This window comes from Canis aureus, chromosome 21 (assembly GCF_053574225.1).
Source record: "Canis aureus isolate CA01 chromosome 21, VMU_Caureus_v.1.0, whole genome shotgun sequence".
Taxonomy (NCBI): domain Eukaryota; kingdom Metazoa; phylum Chordata; class Mammalia; order Carnivora; family Canidae; genus Canis; species Canis aureus.
This window is the reverse complement of record NC_135631.1, coordinates 206805-232681: the sequence shown is the minus strand read 5'-3', so window position 1 is coordinate 232681 and position 25877 is coordinate 206805. Positions and strand designations below refer to the sequence as shown.

Sequence of the window (25877 nt, the reverse complement as noted above, 5' to 3'; positions counted from 1 at the left end):
TGGAGACCCTACTCTTCCGCCATCTTGCTCCTCGACCGTCTTTTTGGTATTTTAACTTATCCTATTTCCACTCCCAAATTCCTGGTAGCCTTTAAAAATTTCAGAATGATGGTAACTGTGAAAAACAGCAGCCAAATAACCATTGGAGAGGGCAGAACAGATTCAGAATCCTCCCAAAAGACCTCCTCCCATAAAACTTCCACTATTGATCAGTATGGCAACTCCCAGAAAAGTCCTATTCATAGGGCTTATCTTTTTTTTGACTTGACCCAGAGCTTACTCAATGAGAAAATCCCTATTCCAGGGTGTTTATGAAACCAATACGTGGCTTTTTAAAAACTGCCAATTCCAGCTACCTGGAAGCAATATAAGTAACAATATCAGCAAAACAGACTGGATGAAAAACTAAAAACTGAAAATCTAGGACACTTAAAGTTCTGACATATACCTTGATGTCTAGTAGGCCTCATGAATGTGCAGGGTTGTGCACATGGCAAGGAAGGACCTAAAAAAAGCTCTAATCTCTGGCTGACCTTGAGGCTGTGTGTGAACAGGAAGTAAATGCTAAGGCAGAGTATTAACCTCCCAAAATATTGAAGGCATTCTCTAACAACATACAGATCCTTTTAGTAAGGAGTGGAAAACTTGTAGTTCAAGCAACTAACATATATCTCATTCCAATCATCATCAGCTGGTCACTAAGTTAAGTAGAAACATTACACTTGACAACCACAGACTTTGCAAAATTAGTCCAGGAAAGCCACTAAACAAATAGCAACAGCAAATACCAGAACTCTGACAAAAATTCTCAGGATCTAATTTCCAAATTTGTCTCATTCTATTGTTTAGAATGTTTAGTTTTCAACAAAAGAATTATGAGACATACAAAGAAACAGGAATATATGTGCCATAGATAGGGGAAAAAGGCAATAATAGAAAGTGTTCCTCAGGGTGATAAGCCTAATAGACAAAGACTTAAATCAGCTATTGTTAAAATATTCAAAGAACTAAAGAAGACTATATTTAAAGGATAAAAGAAAAATATAAGAATAACTCATGAAATAGAGACTATCAATAAAGACTCTGAAATTATAAAAACAGAACCAAATAGAAACTCTGGAGTGGAAAATACAATAAATTGAAATGAAAAATTCCTTGGAAAAGCTCAACAGCAAATTTGAGTGGGCAGAAGAAAGAATTAGAAAACTTGACGCTAGGTTAATTGAAATTATCTACTCTGATGAAGAGAAACAAAACAATACAGAAAAATGAACAGTCTCAGTGATCTGTATATCATCCAGTATACCAGGATAGGCATAAAGAGAAAATGAGAAGGAGAAGAGAGAGAGAAAGGGCATGAGGATTTACCCCAAAGATATAGATGCAATGAAACGCTGGGACACCTGCACCCCGATGTTTCTAGCAGCAATGTCCACAATAGCCAAACTATGGAAGGAGCCTCAGTGTCCATCGAAAGATGAATGGATAAAGAAGATGTGGTTTATGTATACAATGGAGTATTACTCAGCCATTAGAAATGACAAATACCCACCATTTGCTTCGATGTGGATGGACCTGGAGGGTATGATGCTGACTGACATAAGTCAATCAGAGAAGGACAAACAGTGTATGTTCTCATTCATTTGGGGAATATAAATAATAATGAAAGGGAATAGAAGGGAAGGGAGAAGAAATGGGTAGGAAATATCAGAAAGGGAGACAGAACATAAAGACTCCTAACTCTGGGAAACGAACTAGGGGTGGTGGAAGGGGAGGAGGGCGGGGGGTAGGGGTGAATGGGTGATGGGCTCTGAGGGGGGCACTTGATGGGATGAGCACTGGGTGTTATTCTGTATGTTGGCAAATTTAACACCAATAAAAAATAAATTTATTATTTAAAAAAAAGAATACTTGAATGGCCAAAAATTTCCAAGTTTGATGAAAAATATTCATCCTAGAAGCTTGTGCTTCAATTCCAGGTAGAGTAAACATAAGGGATCCATATCTAAACACATCTAAGTCAAAATGTTGAAAGCCATCACTGAAAGAGAATATTGAAAGTAGCAAGAGAAAAACATGTTCAAGAAATTTTCAGTAAGATCTTTATGATCTGACTTATCATAAAACATAAACCCAAAAAACATCTGACTTATCATAAACCATGGAGGTCAGTAGACAATGGAATGGTAGCTTCCAGGTACTGAAAGGAACAGGATATGAAAATGAATTCTATAGGGGGGCAGGGCAAGATGGCAGAAGAATAGGGGTCCTCAACTCACCTGGTCCCACCAACTTAACCTAGATAACTTTCAAATCACCCTGAACACCTACGTATTTGGGCCTGAGATTTAAAGAGAGAACAGCCAGAACGCTACAGAGAGAAGGGTTTTCACTTCTTGCAAGGTAGGAAGCTGGAAAAAAATAAAATAAAAAAGAATCAAGTGGAAGAGGGGCACTGCTAGGAGCCAGACTAAAGCCAGGCAGGGAAAGCCTCCAGGTCAGGAAGGGCCAGGCCCAGAGAAGCAGGAACTTTAAAACTCCGCACTGGGGATCCCTGGGTGGCGCAGCGGTTTGGCGCCTGCCTTTGGACCAGGGCGCGATCCTGGAGACCCGGGATCGAATCCCACATCGGGCTCCCGGTGCATGGAGCCTGCTTCTCCCTCTGCCCATGTCTCTGCCTCTCTCTCTCCCTCTCTATCATAAATAAATAAAAATTAAAAAAAAAAAAACAAAACTCCGCACTGGATTCTTCCCAGATGGAAAAGTGCTTAGCAGGGAAATCGGGTAGAATCACAGGAGGGGCAGTGAAACCTCCAGTTTTCCGGAGTCACTAATAGAGGAAGTGTGCCCAGGGGTAAAGCCCACCACAAACTGTGGGCCCATGTCAGTAACGGGCTGGAGCGTGCACTTGGTGGGGCATCTGGAAGAAGCCAGTCTGTTGAGTGGTGGCTCCTGCCTTTGGGAGTCATGCACCCCGGGAGCACGATTCAAGCAGCACAGGGCCGCGGATCCCAGGGCGCTGAGCAGACACAACCTGTGATCCTGCACTCCTCCTGGGACAGGTAGAAGCAGGGAGGGCACAGGACAGTGAGGACTCTCCTGCCTCCGGGTGCCCCAAAGCTGTGCAGACCAGCGCACCCACACCTGCCTGTGGAGCATCTAAACCAGTGTGGACTGGGAAACTGCATCAGTTACTAGCGGGAAGCTAACTCCAGGACTGGAAACTTGACCGCTGCCATTGTTGTCGTTCCTCTTTGTTTCACCTTGTGCCCAGGAGAGGTGGGGCTGCCAGGGAACAGAGGCCTCACAGGACAAACAACTCCCACTGGGCTCGGGACCGGCAGGGGGCGGGGCATCTCTCCCCAGGCAAACACACCTGAAAATCAGCACAGCAGACCCCTCCCCAGAATACCAACTTGAAGAACAGGAGAAGAGCAAGTTCTTGACCAAGTAGTGCTGGAAAGCTCTAGAGGAAGTCAGAGGGATTTATAGTATATAGAACTGGAGGGTATCCCTCCCTTTCTTTCCCCTTTTTCTGGTACAGCTCATTTTTATATCAGACTAAAAATTTCTACTATTTTTTTCCTCTTTTCCCACCTTAACTACAATATTTAACCACCTCTTCATTTTTAAGATTCCTTTTTGACTTTCATATTAATACAAGTACATGTCTTAGTTATATTTTCCACTTCTAGATTCCCTTCAACATACTAAATTCAATTTTGGGAGATATACGAGATAGGTTTTTTGTTTTGTGTTTTTTGTTTCTCTACCCCATCTTGTTCTACAATGGCAGAAGTTAATACTTTCTAAAACATGACCAGCATGCACACAGAACCAAGAGGTATACTGTGCTGGTTCATTCTGTGAGGTTATATTCTCTCTTCATTCCCATTCTACCCCCCTCTTTTATCTCGTTTATATTTTGGTGGTCAATGTTGGGGCTTTCTACAAGTATTGCTGGTTAATACAAATTTGGGACTGAGCATCTTCTAATATACAGAATTTAATACACTCAGAACCAAGAGGATCACCCTCTAGGATATTGCAGGTAGACTACATTCTCCCTCCACTACAACTACTTAAACACCACCATTTCCCAGTACCCACCACCATTTTTTCTTTTTTATTTCCTCTTTACTTTGTCTTTTTTTCTCTTCTTTTTTCTTTTTTTCTTCTTCTTTGGTATTCTTGGCCTTTTATTTTTTACTACTTTGTTTTAAGATGTGTTTTTCACTTTAGTGGTCCTTTTGTTTTATTTTGTTCTGATGTTTGATTTCATTTTCTGGACTCTGACATCATCAGAATCATCTAGAATGAAATTTACTTACATCATGGTTGATATTCTTGACTCACCCCTCTCATACAGCCACTCACACTGAGCAAAATGACTAGAAGGAAGAACTCACCACAAAAGAATGAATCAGAAACAGTACTCTCTGCCACAGAGTTACAGAGTTTGGATTACAATTTGATGTCAGAAAGCCAAATCAGAAGCACAATGATAAAGCTACTGGTGGCTCTGGAAAAAAGCATAAAGGATTCAAGAGACTTCATGACTGCAGAATTTAGATCTAATCAGGCCAAAATTAAAAATTAACTACATGAGATGCAATTGAAACTGGAAGTCCTAGTGATGAGGGTTAAGGAAGTGGAAGAAAGAGTGAATGACATAGAAGACAAGTTCATGGCAAGGAAGGAAGCTGAGGAAAAAAGAGAAAAAACAATTAAAAGACCATGAGGAAAGGTTAAGGGCAATAAATGATAGCCTCAGAAAGAAGGATCTACATATAATTGGGGTTCCAGAAAGCATCAAGAGGGACAGAGGGACAGAAAGCATATTTGAGCAAATCATAGCTGAGAACTTCCCTAATTTGGAGAGGGAAACATGTATTCAGATCCAGGAGATAGAGAGGTACCCCCCAAAATCGTTAAAAACTGTTGAACAACTCGACATTTAATAGTGAAACTTGCAAATTCCAAAGATAAAGAGAAAATCCTTAAACCAGCGAGAGATAAGAGACCCCTAAGTTATGTGGGGAGAAATATTAAATTAACATCAGACCTCTCCACAGAGACCCACAGGCCATAAAGGGTTGGCAGGATATATTCAGGGTCCTAAATGAGAAGGACATGCAGCCAAGAATACTTTATCCAGCAAGGCTCTCATTCAGAATAGAAGGAGAGATAATGATCTGATAGGCAGAAGCTGAAAGAACATGTGACCACCAATCAAGCTCTGCAGGAAATATTAAGGGGGACCCTGTAAAAGAAAGAGAAAGCTCAAAGAATAATCCATAAAAACAGGGACTGAATAGGTAATACAGTGACACTAAATTCATATCTTTCAATAGTTGTACTAAACGTGAATGGGCTAAATGATCCTATCAAAAGACACAGGGTTTTGGATTGGATAAAAAAGCATGACCCATCTATTTGCTGTCTACAAGAGATCTAAGGACACCTCCAGCCTGAAATGAAAGATTGGAGAACCATTTACCATTCAAATGGTCCTCATAAGTAAGCTGGGGTAGCAAGCCTCATATCAGATACATTCAAGTTTATCCCAAAGACCCTAGGAAGAGATAAAGAGGGACACTATATTATACCTAAAGGGTCTATCCAACAAGAAGACCTAACAATCATGAATGTTGATGCCTTGAATGTGGGAGCTGCCAAGCATATCAATTAATAACCAAAGTAAAGACATACTTAAATAATAATACTAATAGCAAGAGACTTCAACACAGAACTCTCTGCAAATGACAGATCTCTAAGCACAACATCACCAAAGAAACAAGTGCTTTAGATAATACACTGGACCAGATGAATTTCACAGATATGTACAGAATTTGCATCTGAACGCAATTGAATACACATTCTTCTCCAGTGCACATGGAGCTTTCTCCAGAATAAACCCCATACTGGGTCACAAATCAGGCCTCAACTGATACCAAAAGATTGGGATTGTCCCCTGCATATTTTCACACCACAATGCTTTGAAACTAGAACTCAATCACAAGAAGAAAATTGGAAGAAACTCAAATATATGGAGGTTAAAAAGCATCCTACTAAAAGATGAAGGGGTCAACCAGGAAATTAGAGATAATTAAAAAGATTCATGAAAACTAATGAGAATGAAGATACAGCCATTCATAATCTTTGGGTTACAGCAAAAGTGGTCCCAAGAGGGGAATACATCATAATACAAGCATTCCTTAAAAAATTGGAAAAAACTATATACACAAGCTAACCTTGCATCTAAAGAATGGGAGAAAGAACAGCAAATAAAATCTATACCAAGCAGAAGAAGAAAGATAATAAAGATTCAAATAGAACTCAATGAAATAGAGACCTGAAGAACTAGAATAGGTCAACAAAACCAGGAGTTGGTTCTTTGAAAGAATTTAAGATAGATAAACCATTAGCCATAATTATTAAAAAGAAAAGAGAAACGGCTCAAATTAATAAAATCAGGTATGAAAGAAGAGAGATCATAACCAATACCAAAGAAATACAAACGATTTAAAAAACGTATTATGAACAGCTAAATGCCAATAAATTAGGCAATCTAGAAAAAATTGATGCATTTCTGGAAAACCACAAATTACCAAAACTGGAACAGAAGGAAATAGAAAACCTGAACAAGTCAATAACCAGGGAGGAAATTGAAGCAGTCATCAAAAACCTCCCAAGACAAAAGTCCAGGGCCAGATTGCTTCGCAGGGGAAATGTATCAAAAGTATAAAAAAGAAACAATAGCTATTCTACTAAAGCTGTTTGAAAGATATAAAGGGATGGAATTCTTCCAAACTCGTTTTATGAGGCCAGCATCACCTTAATTCCCAAACCAAAGATCCCACCAAAAAGGAGAATTATAGACCAATATCCCTGATGAATACAGATGCAAAAATTCTCAACAAGATACTAGCCAATAGGATCCAAGTACATTAAGAGGATTATTCACCATGACCAAGAGGGATTTATTTATCCCCGGGATGCAAGGCTGGTTCAACACTTGTAAGGCAATCAATGTGATAGATCATATCAACAAGAGAAAAAAACAAGAACCATATGATCTTCTCCATAGATTCAAAGAAAGCATTTGACAAAATACAGCATCTATTCCTGATCAAAACTCTTCAGAGTGTGAGGTAGAGGGAGTATTCCTCAGCATCTTAAAAGCCATCTACCAAAGCCCATAGCAAATACCATTCTCAATGGTGAAAAACTGAGCCTTTCTCCTAAGAACAGGAAGACAACAGGGATGTCCACTCTCACCACTGCTATTCAACATAGTACTAGAAGTCCTAGCCTCAGCAATCAGGCAAATAAAATAAATAAAAGGCATTCAAATTGTCAAAGAAGTCAAACTCTCCCTCTTCACTGATGACATGATACTGTACATCTACTGTACATGGAAAACCCAAAAGACTCCACCCCAAGATTGCTGGAACTCATACAGTAATTTAGGAATGTGGCAGGATACAAAATCAATGCTCAGAAACCAGTGGCATTTCTATACACTAACAATGAGACTCAAGAAGGAGGAATTAGGAAGACAATCCCATTTACAATTGCACACAGAGGCATAAGATACCTAGGAATAAACCTAACCAAAGAGGTAAAGGATCTATACCTAAAAAAAAAGAATACTTCTGAAAGAAATTGAGGAAGACACAAGAGTTGGAAAAATATTCCATGCTCAGGGATTGGAAGAATAAATGTTGTGAAAAAGTCTATGCTGCCCATGGCAATTTACATATTCAATGCAATCCATATCAAAATACCATGGACTTTCTTCAGAGAATTGGAACAAATCATCCTAAGATTTGTGTGGAATCAGAAAAGATCCTGAATAGCCAGAAAGAAAACCAGAGCTGGGGGCATCATAATGCCAGATTTCAAGTTGTACTACAAAGCTGTGATCATCAATACAGTGTGGAACTGGCACAAAAACAGACACATAGATCAATGGAACAGAATAGAGAACCCAGAAATGGGCACTCAACTCTATGGCCAACTAATATTTGACAAAGTAGGAAAGAATATCCACTGGAAAAAGGACAGTCTCTTCAATAAATGGTTTTGGGAAAATTGGACATCCACATGCAGAAGAATGAAACTGGACCATTCTCTTACACTATACACAAAGATAAACACAAAATGAATGAGAGATCTAAACGTGAGACAAGAATCCATCAAAATCCTAGAGGAGAACACAGGCAACACCCTTTTTGAGCCTGGCTACAGTAACTTCTTGCAAAATACATCTATGAAGGCAAGGGAAACCAAAGCAAAAATGAACTATTGGGACTTAATCAAGATACAAAGCTTCTGTACAGCAAAAGAAACAGTCAACAAAACTAAAAGACAACTTACAGAATGGGAGAAGATATTTACAAGTGACATATCAGATAAAGGGCTAATATTGAAGATCTATGAAGAACTTATTAAACTCAACAGCCAAGAAACAAACAATCCAATCATGAAATGGGCAAAAGACATGAACAGAAATTTCACCAAAGAAGACATACACATGGCCAACAAGCACATGAGAATATGCTCCGCATCACTTGCTATCAGGGAAATACAATTCAAACCACAATGAGATACCACCTCACACCAGTGAGAATGGGGAAATTTAGCAAGACAGGAAACAACAAATGTTGGAGAGGATGTGGAGAAAAGGGAACACTCTTGCACTGCTGGTGGGAATATGAACTAGTGTAGCCACTCTGGAAAACTGTGTGGAGTTTCCTCAAAGAGTTAAAAATAGAGCTACCTTATGATTCAGCAATTGCACTGCTGGGGATTTACCCCGAAGATACAGATGCAGTGAAACGCCAAGACATCTGCATCCCAATGTTCAGAGAAGCAATGCCCACAATAGCCAAACTGTGGAAGGAGCTCAGTGGTCATCGAAAGATGAATGGATGAGGAAGATTTGGTCTATATATACAATGGAATATTACTCAGCCATTAGAAATGATGAATGCCCACCATTTGCTTCAACGTGGATAGAACTGGAGGGTATTATACTGAGTGAAGTAAGTAAATCAGAGAAGGACAAACATTATATGGTTTCGCTCAGAGAAGGAGAAACATATGGTTTCACTCATTCAGGGAATATAAAAACATTGTGAAAAGGATCATAGTGGAAAAGGAAAGAAAATGAGTGGGAAAAATCGGAGATGGTGACAAAACATGAGAGATTCCTATCTCTGGGAAATGAACAAATGAAGGTGGAAGGGGAGGTGGGTAGGGGGATGGGGTGATTGGGTGAGGGGTACTGTCCATTCATCTTTCCATGGACACTGAGGCTCCTTCCACAGTTTGGCTATTGTGGACATTGCTGCTATTTTATTTAAATGACAATTGTATAAAGCAATAATTAAGAGGAGGGAGAATATCTCAACTTATTCTATAAAGCCAGTATTATCCTGATACTAAAACCAGGCAAAGGCATTATAAAAAAAGAAAATTAAAGACAAATATGCCTTATGAATACATACACAGATCTCAACAAAACAAATCCAGCAACATATAGAGAGGATTATATACTATGATGAAGAGACATTCCTAGCAATGTAAGATTAGTTTGATGTCTGAAAAATCAATCAGTATAATACACCTGTTTGTGATCAAACATACTGTGGGCAAAAAAATGTAACATTTTGGGAGTTGGACTTTCCAGAAAAACTAAAATCCAGGAGACATTCATTTGTGTAGTTTCAATAACATAAAGATATTTTAAATTATAATATGCTTTTCTCTACCCTAGGTAAGCTATGCAAATTTTAGCAACATCCGGTAAGAAAAAATCTTAGAATTTGTGTTTCAAGCTAATCTGTTGAGTAACCTTCAAAGATACTGGGACAACCTTTTATAATTTATGCTAATTTCCTTTTCACAATGAATTGATTTCCTTGAGTCAACATTAACATATTATTCTATAAAATTAGATCTAAATCCCACTCCAGAAACATGTACCTGTTTTTAGAATTTCTCTTGTATGGGAAAATCTCTGACCAGATTCAACTTGAGATAATTTATGCACATCACTCCACACAGAAGAAAAATCATATTTATCAATTTAAATTTTTTATTAATGAAATGGGGGAAATGAAATACTGAGGTGGACTTAATTAAAATGCATTTTCCAAGAAGCCTCTTGAACGAAATGAAGTTCTTCATTCATCACTAAACTTTCCTCCTTGACTGAGGTCATAATGGTTCTTTAATATGTAGGAAAAAGATCCCCTTCTGCCATGTACCTGAGGTAAGTTGGATATTAGTAAATTGAATCATTAATATACTCTATAATAAAGTACTGCATGATTTTGAGTAGAATTTTTGAAGGAATGCTAACTGGAAATTTCTCTTCCTTGAGATTTAAAAATTAAACCATGTGCTTCTGCTGTTTTTAAAAAGGTTTCCTTCCTTCCTCCTTCCTTCCCTTTCTCCTTATCTTCATTTTCTTTCTCCCTTCCTTCCTTTTTGTTCTTTTAGGTTGATAAACAAAAACAATGCTAGGAATCAGTAGATAGATTCCTAAATACAGATTGATCAAGTAAGAACATATAGCTTTCTACTCAAACTAAGTTGCATTATTTAGTATACTGTTAAATACTTATCAGTTTAAATTCTTTCTTACTGAGCAAAAAACTATGCATTCCTATATGGTCAATTCATGCTTTTTCTCTTTCAATTTATTCATTGGAGAATTATGAATTTGATGTGGGTGTGTGTCTGTTTACCCTCCTTTTGGTTAGAACCAGAATTTTTTTAATTCTTATTTTGAATGCTTTTAGATAGAACTAAAAGGATTCTCATTTTACTGCTCCCTATTTTATGGCTTCCAATTATATTACTTGGCCATCATTTTCTAGTCTCACAAACTTGACTTTTTAACCTTTTTTTTTTTTTTTTTTTTTTTTTGGCCTGGGCCTTAATCTCCTTGGGCTGCTATTCTGTCCTTTTACTCTTCCAGCTATATATCTACAGTTTTTCCATGGGCAACAGCATTTATACCTCCAGCTTGTAAATTTATAGCAATCCTAATGCTGAATCCTCATCCTAGACCACTCTAGCTCTAGGCTTATATTTATAGTTTCTTACTAGAGGTTTTGACCTAGATGATCCCAAAGCATTTCCAATAAATATATCTCGAACTGAATTTATCATCTCACCACAAAATTCTTTCCTTGTTTTCTTTCCATTTAAGAGCTCAAACCATTACCCAGATGTCCTGGACAGATTGCTGAGAAGCACTCTCAAATGGAAAAAAAATCTGACAATCCTTTTGATATGATATAAATGTACATCTGTCCTTTTTTCTCCAACTCCCAAAATTAAAATTAAGTCAAGCATAACTTATAACATTAGAGTTTGATATTATACCACAACATTCATTTCTGTAATAATTTAGACTCAATCTACTTTCTTGGCTCTTATTTTCCACCACTGGCCCCCAAAGATTGTGCTCCATATTCATTAATTTACTTACCATTCAATAAATATGCCTCCTTTATTTTATCATCTTAATCTGCAGATTGCTTTGCTTAACTAATATCTATTTTGAATTAATGTGATAAAACTATTAGGCATAGATATGGGATTATCAGAAAAAAATTTCCCTTTGGATATTCCACTTTCTCTTGATATTCAGAGGCTAAATCTCCATTTGTGCTGCTAAAAGGCACTTCCTTTTGAGAATATGTGAGATGTCATTCCATAGAAATTAAGGTATTGACATCTGGATCACTGATTGCCTTTCAATAAATTTTCTGTACAGTTTCCCTCCTCATTGATATTTTTGAGATCCTAATAAACATGTTGCTTGAGGAAGTTTTCCCATATTCTAGTGTTCTATAATTTCCATCATCATACATTCTACATGTAACACTTTCACTTAGCAATAAAAACTAATAGTCCTGGGTATAGCTTTCAAAGCTGGGACGTTCATATCCATATCATTCTTACCTCATCTCATAGCTTAGTTCAAAGACTTCCTTGGGCTTCTTCAGTTTTTTTCACGTTATTTGGGCAATTTGTATTTCCATTCTTTTATCAGAGCAATGGTTGACCTGATCTCAGTCATTTGTACTTTAGTATGATTGTTTCAATGCCTATCCTTAGCAGATGCTTGAAGTAGAGGGTAATATTATCTGGTTTCAATGCTTCATCCTAGTACATATGAAGTCTTAGAGCCAGGAATATTTGAATACGAGATCTGTGAGTATCTCCCTCCTGCTTTTCTCTCAATTTTTTTTCCTACTTCTGCTCCAAGACCCCCAGGTCCTAGGCATTCTGATTCTTACTTGTCATTTCCTAAGTCTCCCTATATATCTGGTCTAGAATTTACAGACAAGACACTATCTCCTCCACATTAACTTTGTGATCCTTCTGAGTTGTTCTTATGGTTGCACTGATCATTAAGCCTGGACCTTTGGTATGGGCATTTGGAGGAAAGGGAAGATGTATCTTTTGACAAAGTACTCAGATTCAGTGATGTTGAGGTCAGTTGGAGATAAAGTTTTTCTTTAGACCTGAAATATCAGATGTGGAGGAAGTGAGAAAGTGGCTTTACTGAAAATAGTGTTTACCATCTTTTCCAACTTATCAGTTACCTCAAAATCATGGTTTCTGAAAACACTAAAGATTCTGCACTTTGATACCCAACATGTTTTCTCAAACTTTGAAAATTATGAAACTTCAGCATTCCCAAATTCCTGTGTCTGGTAACACCCTTCACAAAGTTCTTTTGTTTTCAGTGGAAATGTCTGTTGAACTAAACAGACTCAAGCCAGCAAACCATCTATCTTCTATCCTGTTCCCTCATGAGATGTGAACCTAAAAATATTATTTAATAAGGAACACTTTTGTCAAGGGCAAATTATTTACCCTCAATTGCAGAGAAACCCATGTAATCCACAGTAGTCCAGTGTTTTCAGCTCCCTATAACATAGCTTACAGATGACACTAAATTCTTATCAAAACCTTCATTCAGTTCTTTAAAAAGAGTTCATTATAAAAGCCAATATCCTCTAATTCACCAAGGGAATTAGATGTGGATGAGATACTCACCACATCTTTATTATCTGTGATATTTTGCTTTGTATCCCCAATGGATCACTGTACACGTCAAAAACAACTCCAAGAAGGTGAATAGGAACAAGTATTCTGAAAGCATTTTACCACTTCTCTGTTTCCAAAAATAAGATATACATTCCTTATAGATCTTTATATACTAAACTTTAGAATAATAGAATACTTTAGAATAATAATAAAGGAATTGCACAACTATAGGAAGACGAAAAGAAAAAGAGAAAAACGACCCAATATATCTCCATCCCCTAAAGCTGTGGGTACTTATATATGCTTTTTTCTTGATCATAATGATAGCTGATAATTTTGAGGATGAGTATAAGCTGACAGATTTCTGCCGAATGGCTAATAAGAATCATCAATTGTGTTTTCCTGTGTGTTGTGGATAAGTCAGCAAATTTTCACGGAGGCCAAAGGAGAAGATGGAACTGAGACACTCTTGAGGTCCAGTGTTACAGAACTTATTTAACAGACAAATGTTCAGAAGTAGGCCTGTTTTAGGAAAGGGCCCTATAGAGAAACATACAGTGAAGGAAAAAAAGGTTTGGCTTTGTGACTCAGGTTCAACAGAAGGGCTTATGTATCCTATGGGAAAGTGGTTTCCTCCTGGGATTGTGCCTCTGACTATAAGCCCCAGTAGACCTATAACCTTGCAGGATAGTGGGATAGTTACAGGATAGGATACTAGAAGCCTGAAGCACCCAAAGCATTTGTGACAAGGCCACCATGGGCTCCTGGGACCAGTTTTCAATCCTGACACCATTTAATGGTAACTGAAGCCATGGCAGTGAAATCATGGGTATTCTGGTAGACTACTGAGATGCTCTAGGATTCTATGAACTAGAGGTTTGGAGTCGATATTGAATCTTTGGTTCTCAGTGTTCTTGAATAATGCGAGAGGGTCCATAGGAAAAGGGCTTCAGGAGGAAGATCTTAGATTTCTTGCTAATGTGAACTTTGGTGGCTCAAGAGGTGAGTTGGAAAAATGAAAGAATCAAGATTATATTTGCACTCCAACCCAGTAAAATGAGACATTCTTGTTATACTTATATAACCTTAAGCAATATCTGGAGGTTTATATTTAAGTTTTACTTTAAGATATCCTTCAAGGTATGTGTCATAAAATATTAGCATTCATTGCAGTTGTACAATGGTTCTTCAATGTGTCATTTATCTCATTTCTGTTAGGGCTCAATTTTGTGTAGTAAAATAATTTGAAATTTAGACCATTTTTAAATTAGAATGAATGTTTTGCAAGTAAATAGCTCTGGCCATGAGCAAGTAGCTTAACATTTCTTAGCTTCTTTCTTTAATTGAGTCAGAGATATAAATCATTCCCTGAGGAAGTTTGTAATCTCACTTGCTATAAAATCACAAGTGATGTAGAAATAAAAAAAAATCGGATCCCTGGGTGGCGCAGCGGTTTGGCGCCTGCCTTTGGCCCAGGGCGCGATCCTGGAGACCGGGGATCAAATCCCACATCGGGCTCCCGGTGCATGGAGCCTGCTTCTCCCTCTGCCTATGTCTCTGCCTCTCTCTCTCTCTCTCTCTCTCTCTCTCTCTCTGTGACTATCATAGATAAATAAAAAAATAAGAAAACAAAAAATCAGCAAAATGCATATCAACATATGTTTTGGAACAAGCTAATTAACCAAGAGTTTGAGATATTGAAGTAAGGAGAGCTTGCTGTATTAGGATAAGAATTTAAAAACAAGCAACATCCAATGGTCTCAATTAGAAACTGAGAAAGAAAAGTTGGCTTCTAGGTCTTGGTCAAAGGCCCAGCTCTTTTGTCATCTGTCATGCTTTGGGTAGTAGAACAGAAAGATACGAATCCACAGAAAAGGCTTTAGAATTTATGGTTTTAATCTCCACCCAACTTGCTTAGCACTAATTCCAAACTCCTTGTCCTCCTTTCCATATGAAAAAACATATATAGTTAAGTGCACAAATATCTATAGTTCCACATGGATGGAAACACAGATACATACAGATACTGAAACACAAACACAGACACACATAGATCCACTGACAGACTGACACACATAAACACATAAACAGACTCACATAGACCTACTGACAGATAGAATGATACAAAGTAGGCAATTAAAAAATGTCCATATAGAATATCACTTAGCCATTAGAAATGATGACTACCCACCATTTGCTTCATGGATGGAATTGGAGGGTATCATGCTGAGTGAAGTAAGTCGATTGGAGGACAATCATATAGTTTCACTCATACAGGGGATATAAGAAATAGTGAAAGGGATTATAGAGGAAAGGAGAGAAAATGAATGGGAAAAATTAAAGATGGTGACAAAAGATGAGAGACTACTAACTCTGGGAAATTAACAAGGTGTAGTGGAAGGGAAGGTGGGCAGGGGGATGGGGTGACTGAGTGACAGATACTGAGGGGGGCACTTGACAGGATGAACACTGGGTGTTATACTATATGTTGGCAAATTGAACTCCAGTAAAAATCCATTTAGTCATGTGCATACAGAATTGAATATACATCCATTCCAAATTACATATATCTATAGAATCCAGATTTATTATCTCTGATAATTACATCCCTGATGAACATAAATTACTAGGCATCATAAAACATAAGGATATTATTTCCTCCTTTGAAGATCAAATCTTGCTATAATAAACTTGATCATTTAAGGCCTAGGAAAACTGGCCTGGGAGATGCAGGTACTGAGAAAGAACTAAGCTGCCTATTGAAAAAATATCTTGGATACCAGATGGGACCAGAATTGAATATAATGCTAAATCACTCAAAATATATCTATTAATATTCATAATACATTCCATTTGCTTACTTGAAGTTTTGGGTAATCCTAAATTTAGAAATGTAACCTATAATTTTAACCACATTTGTAGTATGTGCCTAACACCAGAGTAAACTAATGATAAAGATCACTGTCATACTTTGCCTAGTACTTAAATACTTTGATTACTCACCAAAAAGTTTAAATGTAATTCTAAATTTGTGATGGAATTTTCATAGAAATCTTGTACTTACCTCTGGCCAAATAGGAGTTTTTGTACTCAAACTATATATTATAAACTCAAGTGATAGTAAAATCAGACCAATCACTGCAATGCAGGCACTTAAAATGTTCACTATTATAGCATAGGATAGCTGCAATAGATAAAAAGTGTCACTCAGTCACTATAAGTTATGCATATACATCACTGCCAGATATATTCAGGTAGAAGATTTATATAAATTCTGATCTATCTAGAATAGTAAGGTCATTAAAAGGACTGTCAGAACTGCAGATTTGTCAGGATCCCAATAGAACCAATCAATTTTGGAAAAAATAAAACTTTTGATGTAACACACATATATTTATCCCTTCACTGACAAATAATTATTGAGTGTGAGCTCTGTACCATGCAAATTATTATCTGTTTTATTAGATAAAGAAGGGGAAAAGAGTTGGTCTTTGCACTCAAGGAAGACTAATGGGGAAGACAAGTACATATTAAATTTGAATATAATGTAAAGAAATGCTAACAATATAGGCAAATTCATAGTGCCATAAAGGGTGAAGTTACCAGAGACCTAATGTTCTAGGAGTTTGCCATGGTTCATTTAACAATGCAAGAAGGAGAGTCATAAGGAATTTTATTTTCGGAAAGACAAGAGCTATCTAGATATCTAGATAGATATTTAGGATTTTATCTTGAAGATAGTGGAGAATTAAATCACTGGAGGTATCTGCTGTGTTTTTTGACCACAGTTCTGTCAGGCTATGTACTCAGGACAATGCATATACATAATGTTGCTGCATAATTATACTTTTTCCATTTATGAGGTCAGAGAGGTGGTAAGCCCTATGATACTGCTTTGGGGGCTATCCTTCTCTTATACTTATTTCCTTGGTATCATCTGCACCAGTAATTTAATTTTAATTAGTAATTTCTAATTCTTTCTGAATTAGATAATAAGAAAACTTAAACGGATTCTGAAATCTATTTCACTATATAGATCTATGATCTATGTTTGTCCATGTGCTCTTTATTGTTGTACAGTGATCTTAATTTATTTTTTGGAATAAATCAACCTTAAAGAGAGATAATCACATTAAAATAAAATGTTCTCCAACTCATTTTTGTAATCTAAACACCCAACATTACTGGTTAGTAAATTGTGGTATATAAATGTAAGTTCATCGTTAGAATAACATATTTTATGAATTTTTAATTATATGAACAAATGGTTATGACACAATAATATTATATAGAAAAAGAGGCATCCTTGTTGAGTAAATGCATTGATAAGGCCACTTGGAGCAGGTGTTCTGTGCAGTGTGGAGTTCTACTGGCAAAAACTGAAGAAATAAAAGGAGAAGTAGAAACATCCACAATTATAACAGATTTTGACATGTACCTCTAAGTAATTGATAAAGCAAGTGGACAAAAAGCAGGAGTAGAAAGCTGAAACATTTGACCAGTTGACCTTTGTATATTTATGTATATGTACATACATAAATATATACATATCCCAGTGTACATATATCTCCCAGTGTATGAGCTGGATTAAATACACATGCACACACACACACTTGATTATGGTAGCTAAATAGTAAGCCTTAAAATCAAATAGTATTAGCTTTTTTTAATTTAAATTCAGTTAGCCAACATACAGTAGTTTCAGATGTCATTTTCAATAATTCATCAGGCTATGTATAACACCCACTAGTTTCTTTTCTATTTTCTATTTTATTGACATCCTCATTTATCTTTATTATCTCTTACTCTCTATTTTGTATTAAATATGCTTCTTATTGTCTACCTTTTTAAGCTTTATATAGTATAATGTTGGCCTCATAAAACGAGTTTGGAAATATTCCCTCCCTTTCTATCCTTCTAAACAGCTTTAGCAGAACTGGTATTTCTCCTTGAAATGTTTGATGGAATTCCCCTGAGAAGCCATCTGGCCGTGGAAATTTGTATCTTGGGAGGTGTTTGATGACTGCTTCAATTTCCTCACTAGTTACTGGCCTGTTCAGGTTTTCTCTTTCTTCCTGTTCCACTTTTGGTAATTTGTGGTTTTCCAGAAATGCATCCATTTCTTCTAGATTGCCGAATTTTTGGCATATATTGCTTATAATACATTTTTAAAATAATTTTATTTCCTTGGTATTGGTGGTGATATCTCTTTTGTTTGGGATTTTTTTTTCAGTCTTTTTCTCTTTTCTTTTTAATAAGGCTGGCTAATGGTTTATCTATCTTATTAATTCTTTCAGAGAACCACCTCCTGCTTCTGTTGATCTGTTCTACAGCTTTTCTGGTCTCTATTTCATTGAGGTCTGCTCGAATCTTTATCATCTCTCTTCTTTTGCTTGGTATAAGTTATATTTGCTGTTCTTTCTCCAATTCCTTTAGGTGAGAGGTTAGCTGGTGTATATGTTTTTTACAATGTTTTGAGGGAGGTTTGTTATGCAATGTATTTCCCTCTTAGAACCTTTTGCTGTATCCCAAAGATTTTGAACGGTTGTATTTTCATTTCGTAGTTTCCATGAATTTGCAAAATTCTTCTCTAATTTCCTGATTGACCCATTCATCTTTTAGTAGGATGCTCTTTCACCTCCATGTGTTTGAGTTTCTGCCAAATTTCTTCTGGTGATTGAGTTCCAGTTTCAAAGTATTGTGGTCTGAAAATATGCAGGGGACAATCCCAATCTTTTAATATCAGTTGAGACCTGATTTGTGACTCAGTATGTGGTCCATTCTGGAGAAAGCTCCATGTGCACATGAGAAGAATGTGTAAACAGTTGTATTTGGATAGAAAGTTCTGTATATATCTGTGAAATCCATCTAGTCCAGTGTATCATTCAAGGCCCTTGTTTCTTTGGTGACGTTGTGCTTAGAGTATCTATCATTTGCTGAAAGTGCCGTGTTGAAGTCTCCTACCATTAGTGTATTATCTAAGTATCTCTCTACTTTGGTTATGAATTGATTGATATGCTTGGCAGCTCCCATATTAGGGTCATAAATATTCATGATAGTTAGGTCTTCTTGTTGGAGACCCTTTACGGATGATATAGTGTCCCTCTTCATCTCTTACTACAGCCTTTGGGATAAACTTTAATATATCTGATGTGAGTATTGCTACCCTAGCTTTCTTTTGAGGACCAGTTGAATGGTAAATGGTTCTCCACCCCTTCATTTTCAGGCTAGAGGTGTCCTTAGATCTAAAATGAGACTGTTGGGATCCCTGGGTGGCGCAGCGGTTTGACTCCTGCCTTTGGCCCAGGGCGCGATCCTGGAGACCCAGGATCGAATCCCACATCGGGCTCCCGGTGCATGGAGCCTGCCTCTCCCTCTGCCTGTGTCTCTGCCTCTCTCTCTCTCTCTCTCTCTGTGTGTGTGTGACTATCATAAATAAATAAAAATTTAAAAAAATAAAATAAAATGAGACTGTTGTAGACAGAATACAGATGGGTCTTGCTTTTCTATCCAGTCCAAAACCCTGCATCTTTTGATGGGATCATTTAGCCCATTCACATTCAGAGTAACTATTGAAAGATATGAATTTAGTGTCATTATAATACCTATTCAGTCCCCCTTTTTTTTTGTGGACTGTCTCCTTGGGCTTTCTTTTTCTTTTACAGTTCCCCCTTAACATTTCTTGCAGAGCTGGTTTGGTGGTCACATATTTTTTCAGTTTCTGCCTATATAGGAAGCTCTTTATCTCTCCTTCTATTCTGAATGACAGCCTTACTGGACAGAGTATTCTTGGCTGCATTTTCTTCTCATTTAGTAGCCTGTATATATCATGCCAGCCCGTTCTGGCCTGCCAGGTCTCCGTGGAGAGGTCTGCTATTAATCTGATATTTCTCCCCATAAAAGTTAAGAAACTCTTGTCTTGAGCTGATTTAAGGATTTTCTCTTTGAGATTTGCAAGTTTCACTATTAAATGTCGAAGTGTTAAATGGTTTATATTGATTTTGAGGGAGTCTTCTCTATCTCTTGGATCTGAATGATTGTTTCCTTCCTCTGGTTAGGGAATTTCTCAGCTATGATTTGTTCACATATACTTTGTGGTTCTCTCTTTCTCTTTCAGCCTCCCTGGAATACCAATTCTTTCTTCTCAAGCTATCATTTATTTTCCTAAGCCTTTCCTCATGGTCTCTTGTTTTTCTCTTTTTTCCTCAGCTTCCTTTCTTTCCATCAACTTGTCTTCTATGTCATATGCTCTCTTTCCCACTTCATTAACCCTAGTAGTTAGAGCATCCAGTTTGGATTGCATCTCTGTTAAAGTATTTTTAACTTCAAACTGAGTAGATCTGCAGATTTTCATTCTGCAGTAATGAAGTCTCTAGAGTCCTTTATGCCTTTTCTCAGAGCCATCAGTAGCTTTATAATTGTACTTCTGAATTGAATTTTTGACATAGTATTTAAATCCACATTCCGTAATTCTGTGGCAGAGAGTATTGCTTCCAGTTCTTTCTTCTGTGGTGAATTCTTCCTTCTAGTCATTTTGTCCAGTGCAGAGTGGCTGTATGAGTGGGCTGAGTCAAAAATATCAACTAGGACCTAACTAAGTAAAATACACTCTAGACGATTCTGAAGAGGTCAGAGACCAGAAAATAAAAGAAAAAGAACAGAACAAAATAAAACAAAATGACCACTAAAGTGAAAGACAAAATTTAAAACAAAATAGAAAAAGTAAAAAACCAAAACTAAAAATAAATAAGATGGAACAAAAAGGAAAGAAAAGAAAAGTGGAGGGAATGGTGGTGGTGAAGAAGTGGTGGTAGAGAGAGAATATAGTCTACCTGAGGGGACCTAGAGGATGATCCTCTTGGTTCTAAGCATATTTTGTTCTGTATATTGAAGATGCTTAATCCCAGATTTATATAAATCAGTAATACTTATATAAAGACCCAACATCGATCACAAAACATAAAGAAGATAAAGGGGGGGCATAATGAGAAGGAAGAGAGAAATATAGTCTCACAGAATAAACCAATGCCGTGTTCCACTTAATTCTGGGTGTATTATGGTCGTGTGTTAGAAGGTACTAACTTCCACCATTGTAAAACAAAATGAGACAGAAAAAATAAAAAACACAAAACAAAAACCCATATCTCATATATCTACCAAAATTAAATTGAATACATAGAAGGAATCCAGCAGTGAAGAGTAACTCTAAGACATGTAATTGTAGAAATATGAAAGTCAAAAAACCTTAAAAACAAAGAGTTGATAAAATATTGTAGTTAAGGTGGGAAAGAGAAAAAATACTGGAGATTTAAAACCTGATATAAAAATGAATCATAATGAAAAGAAAAAACCTTTAGTTCTATAAACTATTTTCCCTTAATCCTGGAGCTTTCCATTGCTGCTTGGTCAATAAACTTGCATTTCCCTTGTTCTTCCAGCTGCTCTTCTGGGGAAGGGATCTGCTGTGCTGATTCTCAGGTGTGTGTGCCTGGGTGGAGATGCCCTGCCCCCTGCTGGATGCCTGGCTCAGTGTGAGCTGTTTATCCTGTGAGGCCTTCCTTTCCTAGAGGCCTCCCTTTCCTAGAGGCCCCGCCTCTCCCAGGCACAATGTGAAAATAGAAAAAAAAAAAAAAGGCGTATCCCAAGGTTTTTGAACGGTTGTATCTTCATTCTCATTAGTTTCCATGAATCTTTTTAATTTTTCCCTAATTTCCTGGTTTACCCTTTCATCTTTTAGCAGGATGGTCCTTAACCTCCACGTGTTTGAAATCCTTCCAAACTTCTTGTGATTTATTTATTTTTTTTAACTTTATTTTATTTTTTACTTTCCTTTACTGGAGTTCAATTTGCCAACATATAGCATAACACCCAGTGCTCTTCCCGCCAAATGCCCCCCTCAGTGCCCATCACCCAGTCACCCCAACCACCCACCCACTTCCCCTTCCACTACCCCTTGTTCATTTCCCAGAGTTAGGTGTCTCTCATGTTTTGTCACCCTCACTGATATTTTCACTCATTTTTTCTCCTTTCCCTTTATTCCCTTTCACTAATTTTCATATTCCCCAAATGAATGAGACCATATAATGTTTATCCTTTTCCAATTGACTTATTTCACTCAGCATAATACCATCCAGGTCCCTCCACGTCGAAGCAAATAGTGCATATTTGTCATTTCTAATTGCTGAGTAATATTCCATTGTATACATAAACCACATCTTCTTTATCCATTCATCTTTCGATGGACACCGAAGCTCCTTCCACAGTTTGGCTATTGTGGACATTGCTGCTAGAAACATCAGGGTGCAGGTGTCCCGGCGTTTCACTGCATCTGTATCTTTGGGGTAAATCCCCAGCAGGGCAATTGCTGGGTCATAGGGCAGGTCTATTTTTAACTCTTTGAGGAACCTCCACACAATTTTCCAGAGTGGCTGCACCAGTTCACATTCCCACCAACAGTGCAAGAGGGTTCCCCTTTCTCCACATCCTCTCCAACATCTGTTTTTTCCTGCCTTGTTAATTTTCCCCATTCTCACTGGTGTGAGGTGGTATCTCATTGTGGTTTTGATTTGTATTTCCCTGATGGCCAGTGATGCAGAGCATTTTCTCATATGAGTGCTTTGTTGGCCATGTCTATGTCTTCCTCTGTGAGATTTCTGTTCATGTCTTTTGCCCATTTCATGATTGGATTGTTTGTTTCTTTGTTGTTGAGTTGAATAAGTTCTTTATAGATCTTGGATACTAGCCCTTTATCTGATAGGTCATTTGCAAATATCTTCTCCTATTCTGTAGGTTGTCTTTTAGTTTTGTTGACTGTTTCTTTTGCTTTGCAGAGGCTTCTTATCTTGATGAAGTCCCAATAGTTCATTTTTGCTTTTGTTTCTCTTGCCTTAATGTATGTATCTTGCAAGAAGTTGCTGGGGCCAAGTTCAAAAAGGGTGTTGCCTGTGTTCTCCTCTAGGATTTTGATGGAATCTTGTCTCACATTTAGATCTTTCATCCATTTTGAGTTTATCTTTGTGTATGGTGTAAGAGAGTGGTCTAGTTTCATTCTTCTGCACGTGGCTGTCCAATTTTCCCAGCACCATGTATTGAAGAGACTGTCCTTTTTCCAGTGGATAGTCTTTCCTGCTTTGTCGAATATTAGTTGACCACAAAGTTGAGGTCCAATTTTGTATTCTCTATTCTGTTCCATTGATCTATGTGTCTGTTTTTGTGCCAGTACCACACTGTCTTGATGACCACAGCTTTGTAGTACAACCTGAAATCTGGCATTGTGATGCCCCCAGATATGGTTTTCTTTTTTAATATTCCCCTGGCTATTCGGGGTCTTTTATGATTCCACACAAATCTTAAGACAATTTGTTCCAACTCTCTGAAGAAAGTCCATGGTATTTTGATAGGGATTGCATTAAATTGTAAATTGCCCTGGGTAACATTGACATTTTCACAATATTAATTCTTCCAATTCATGAGCATGGAATATTTTTCCATCTCTTTGTGTCTTCCTGAATTTCTTTCAGAAGTGTTCTATAGTTTTTAGGGTATAGATCCTTTACCTCTTTTGTTAGGTTTATTCCTAGGTATCTTATGCTTTTGGGTGCAATTGTAAATGGGATTGACTCCTTAATTTCTCTTTCTTTTCTTCAGTCTCATTGTTAGTGTACAGAAATGAACTGATTTCTGGGCATTGATTTTGTATCCTGCCACACTGCCGAATTGTTGTATGAGTTCTAGCAATCTTGGGGTGGAAGCTTTTGGGTTTTCTATGTAGAGTATCATGTCATCGGCGAAGAGGGAGAGTTTGACTTCTTCTTTGCCAATTTGAATGCCTTTTATGTCTTTTTGTTGCCTGATTGCTGAGGCTAGGACTTCTAGTAAATATGTTGAATAGCAGTGGTGAGAGTGGACATCCCTGTCTCATTCCTGATCTTAGGGGAAAGGCTCCCAGTGTTTCCCCATTGAGAATGATATTTGCTGTGGGCTTTTCATAGATGGCTTTTAGATGCTGAGGAATGTTCCCTCTATCCTCATAGTTTCCCAATCCACAGTGGCTTAGATGCTACTGGGAGGAGGCACAAGTGCACTGATCTGCACAGCTTGCTGGATACCCAGTGGCAGGAGAATTATTTCTTTCCTGTGCCCTCCCTGTTTCCACCTGTCCTGGGGGAATGGAGGATAGCTTGCTTTGTCTGCTTTGGTGCCCTCAGGTGCAAGGCATTGCACTGCTGGACCTGTGCTCCAGGGGACCGCCTTTTTTCAAGGGAATGGAGGACAGCCAGCTCCGTCCATTGCCAGGCTCTAGGGTAAAAGGAGCTCTGAAGCTGGCCCTTGTAATGTGCTGCCTTCTCCCAAATACCCCAGAAGGATGCATGCCCCGGCCCTTTACCAAGATTGGACCATGGTTTGCGGTGAGCTTTCTCTGGGGGCATCCCTAGTCTTACAGTGTCTCTGGAACTCTTGATGCTTCACTGTCCCTCCTGTGATTCTGCTCAATTTCCTTGCTAAGTACTTTTCCATCAGGGAAAACTCAGGCATGGATTTTAAAATTCCTCTTGTCCAGAGCTGGGCTTTCATGACCCAGAGGCTTTCGCAGCTCCGCTTTCGCAGGCTAGTTGCAGTTCCCCTCCTCTACTTGATTTTTTATTTTTTTCACCTTCTAACCTTGTTAGAAGTGAAAACTTATCTCTCTGTAGCATTCCAGCTGTTCTCTCTTTACATCTCAGTTTTAATTCATAGGTGTTCAGGATATTTTGAAAGTTATCTATGTAAGTTTGTGGGACCAAATGGGTTGAGGACCCCTACTCTTCTGCCATCTTGCCAGTCTCTCACATATATATTTTCAAGTTAGTATTTTTGTTTTCTTCAAATAAATACCTGGAAATGGAATTGCTGAATATCACAGTAGTTCCATTTTAATTTTTTGAGAATCCTTCATGCTGTTTTCCATAGTGACTTCACTAATTCATTCCCACCAACAGTTCATGAGGGTTTCCTTTTCTCCACACCCTCACTAACACTTGTTATTTTTTGCTATTTTGATTTTAGATATTCTAAGAGGTGTGAGGTGTTGGCCTCATTATGGTTTTGATAGATATTTCCCTGGTATTTAGTAATGCTGAGCTTCTTTTTGTATACTTGTTGGCCTTCTGTATGTTTTCTTTGAAAACTACAGGTGCTGGTGAGGATGCAGAGAAAGGGGAACACTCTTGCACTGTTCTGGGAATGCAACCTGGTGCAGCCACTCTGGAAAACAATATGGAGGTTCCTCAAAAAGTTAAAAATGAAACTACTCTGTGATCTAGCAATTGCGCTACTAGGTATTTACCCAAAGAATACAAAAAAATACTAATTCAAAGTGATACATGTACCCTGATGTTTATAGCAGCATTATCTACAATATCCAAATTATAGAAGCAGTCCAAGTGTCCATTGGCTGATGAATGGATGAAGAAGATGTGGCATTTTTTAATATAATGGAATATTATTCAGCCATGAAAAAGAATGCAATCTTGCTACTGGCAACATGGATGGGGCTAGAGAGTATTATGCTAAGTAAAATAAGTCAGTCAGAGAAAGACAAATACCGTATGATATCACTCATATGTGGAATTTAAGAGACAAACAAAAGGGGGGAAAATAAAGAGTGGGAGACAAACTAAGAAACAGATTCTTAATCATAGAGAACACACTGATGGATACCAGAGGGGAGGTGGGTGAAAGGATGGGTTAAATAGGTGATGGGGATTAAGGAAGGCACTTACTGTGATGCGCACCGGGTATTGTATGTGTTGTATGGA

The 25877-nt window shown here is 37.7% G+C and overlaps 1 protein-coding gene across 2 annotated transcripts in view; it reads right to left on the bottom strand.

Moving 5' to 3' along the window:
* Positions 1 to 10085: 10085 nt before the first annotated feature.
* The window catches only part of LOC144292089 (membrane-spanning 4-domains subfamily A member 13-like), a 74729-nt gene continuing 58937 nt past the window's right edge, over positions 10086 to 25877 (bottom strand). For both annotated transcript variants that reach the window (XR_013359602.1, XR_013359603.1), the window contains 3 exons: positions 16145 to 16264; positions 13090 to 13207; positions 10086 to 10277 (listed from right to left, as the gene is read on the bottom strand). The gene's annotated coding sequence lies outside the window, so the exon portion shown is untranslated. The remainder of the gene's footprint in view (positions 10278 to 13089; positions 13208 to 16144; positions 16265 to 25877) is intronic.